Raw genomic sequence first — 2,500 nt, 5'->3', positions numbered from 1 at the left:
CTGGCTAGTATAGAGTGGATTTCCTGATTGGTTAACCTCTGTGAATATCCCTGGCTTTTGCAGCTCGGTGCAGATTATGGTGTACGCTGCTCTGTGCCTATGTTTCAGATCTAGGGAAGGATTAAGGCAAGACAGCAAGGGTCAGTTTTGTAGTTCTTCCTGTTCACCCTATTCATCACAGAGTACATCTGATCCCTGGGGATCCCTCCTCAAGGATTGTATTCCAGATTGTCCGCGCAACATCTTAGCAGGTGGTAATACAGCGCCCATACTGAGAGAGGGACGAGAGGTTCTCCTGCATTGAAAGGGGAAGCGCTGATTAGTTAGCTGGCGCCAGGTACCTGCCTCAACCAATCGATATTCTGGGCATGTAACGTGAGCTGAAAGAGCAAGTAAAAGCAAAAGCTACTCAATGGCAACAGTGGGATTCGAACCCACGCCCCCGAAGAGACTGGAGCCTTAATCCAGCGCCTTAGACCGCTCGGCCACGCTACCACATGGTGTTGCAGCTTTCCGACCCTACCTGGGGACACAGACCTAAGTAAAGGGCAAAACAACCATAGCTTCCCCTTCGGGAATTCGGAGCCTGGTCACCTGCATGACAGGCAGGAATACTCACAACTATACTAACGAGGAACAACCTATGCCTGCTGCTCCATGGTAATGTCCTTAAAGGGTCAGCGTTTAATAGTTCTGAAGGGAGAATTAATCGCTTTAGCTCAGCGCTAGGGATCAAAGGTGTAATCTCGTTATACCTCTGGAAACAGCAAAAAGTGCCTAATGGCAGCGGTGGGATTCGAACCCACGCCTCCAAAGAGACTGGAGCCTAAATCCAGCGCCTTAGACCGCTCGGCCACGCTACCACACACAACTGCTGCTTTTCAACCCTACCTGAGGACGCAGACCTAAGTAAGGGGCGAAATAATCATAGCCACCCCATCTGGGAACCGTACCCCGGTTTTCTGGAGATCTGGAGGAAGAATTAAAAGTTTTAGTGTGGCAGGTGAAGGTACTTAATGGTTCCATGGTGTAATGGTTAGCACTCTGGACTCTGAATCCAGTGATCCGAGTTCAAATCTCGGTGGGACCTTTCTTTACTTTCCTCTCATTACTCAGTACTGTATTAAAATTATTTAACCTTCTTCCAGATGTGAGCTTTTCAAATCCATAAATGCTGCTTCCATACCTTTGTGTTCTGTCGCCCCAAGGTGCAATTAGTTGAGAACTTGGATGAAAACTCATGCCTCAAAGAAACCCAGAGCACTCACATCCCCCCGGGAGCCATAATGCCAGAAATATGGGTTATCCAGGATTAGAAAATAAAGTTAAATTGCCTCTTTCTTCCAGAAACAGTGCCAGCTCTGGCTAGTATAGAGTGGATTTCCTGATTGGTTAACCTCTGTGAATATCCCTGGCTTTTGCAGCTCGGTGCAGATTATGGTGTACGCTGCTCTGTGCCTATGTTTCAGATCTAGGGAAGGATTAAGGCAAGACAGCAAGGGTCAGTTTTGTAGTTCTTCCTGTTCACCCTATTCATCACAGAGTACATCTGATCCCTGGGGATCCCTCCTCAAGGATTGTATTCCAGATTGTCCGCGCAACATCTTAGCAGGTGGTAATACAGCGCCCATACTGAGAGAGGGACGAGAGGTTCTCCTGCATTGAAAGGGGAAGCGCTGATTAGTTAGCTGGCGCCAGGTACCTGCCTCAACCAATCGATATTCTGGGCATGTAACGTGAGCTGAAAGAGCAAGTAAAAGCAAAAGCTACTCAATGGCAACAGTGGGATTCGAACCCACGCCCCCGAAGAGACTGGAGCCTTAATCCAGCGCCTTAGACCGCTCGGCCACGCTACCACATGGTGTTGCAGCTTTCCGACCCTACCTGGGGACACAGACCTAAGTAAAGGGCAAAACAACCATAGCTTCCCCTTCGGGAATTCGGAGCCTGGTCACCTGCATGACAGGCAGGAATACTCACAACTATACTAACGAGGAACAACCTATGCCTGCTGCTCCATGGTAATGTCCTTAAAGGGTCAGCGTTTAATAGTTCTGAAGGGAGAATTAATCGCTTTAGCTCAGCGCTAGGGATCAAAGGTGTAATCTCGTTATACCTCTGGAAACAGCAAAAAGTGCCTAATGGCAGCGGTGGGATTCGAACCCACGCCTCCAAAGAGACTGGAGCCTAAATCCAGCGCCTTAGACCGCTCGGCCACGCTACCACACACAACTGCTGCTTTTCAACCCTACCTGAGGACGCAGACCTAAGTAAGGGGCGAAATAATCATAGCCACCCCATCTGGGAACCGTACCCCGGTTTTCTGGAGATCTGGAGGAAGAATTAAAAGTTTTAGTGTGGCAGGTGAAGGTACTTAATGGTTCCATGGTGTAATGGTTAGCACTCTGGACTCTGAATCCAGTGATCCGAGTTCAAATCTCGGTGGGACCTTTCTTTACTTTCCTCTCATTACTCAGTACTGTATTAAAATTATTTAACC

The 2,500-nt window shown here is 48.4% G+C and overlaps 6 non-coding genes across 6 annotated transcripts; 2 read left to right on the top strand and 4 right to left on the bottom strand.

The window, feature by feature from the left end:
• Positions 1-413: 413 nt before the first annotated feature.
• On the bottom strand, positions 414-495 carry TRNAL-AAG (transfer RNA leucine (anticodon AAG)). Its single transcript has one exon. It is a non-coding gene; the product is annotated as a tRNA-Leu (tRNA).
• Positions 496-781: 286 nt separating this feature from the next.
• Positions 782-863, bottom strand: TRNAL-UAG (transfer RNA leucine (anticodon UAG)). The gene has a single exon. It is a non-coding gene; the product is annotated as a tRNA-Leu (tRNA).
• Positions 864-1,018: 155 nt separating this feature from the next.
• Positions 1,019-1,090, top strand: TRNAQ-CUG (transfer RNA glutamine (anticodon CUG)). Its single transcript has one exon. It is a non-coding gene; the product is annotated as a tRNA-Gln (tRNA).
• A 684-nt stretch (positions 1,091-1,774) lies between these two features.
• TRNAL-AAG (transfer RNA leucine (anticodon AAG)) lies at positions 1,775-1,856 on the bottom strand. Its single transcript has one exon. It is a non-coding gene; the product is annotated as a tRNA-Leu (tRNA).
• A 286-nt stretch (positions 1,857-2,142) lies between these two features.
• Positions 2,143-2,224, bottom strand: TRNAL-UAG (transfer RNA leucine (anticodon UAG)). The gene has a single exon. It is a non-coding gene; the product is annotated as a tRNA-Leu (tRNA).
• Positions 2,225-2,379: 155 nt separating this feature from the next.
• On the top strand, positions 2,380-2,451 carry TRNAQ-CUG (transfer RNA glutamine (anticodon CUG)). The gene has a single exon. It is a non-coding gene; the product is annotated as a tRNA-Gln (tRNA).
• The last annotated feature ends 49 nt before the right edge of the window (positions 2,452-2,500 follow it).

Source organism: Hyla sarda, chromosome 4 (genome assembly GCF_029499605.1).
Source record: "Hyla sarda isolate aHylSar1 chromosome 4, aHylSar1.hap1, whole genome shotgun sequence".
Taxonomy (NCBI): Eukaryota; Metazoa; Chordata; class Amphibia; order Anura; family Hylidae; genus Hyla; species Hyla sarda.
This window is presented reverse-complemented; position numbering and strand designations above follow the sequence as displayed.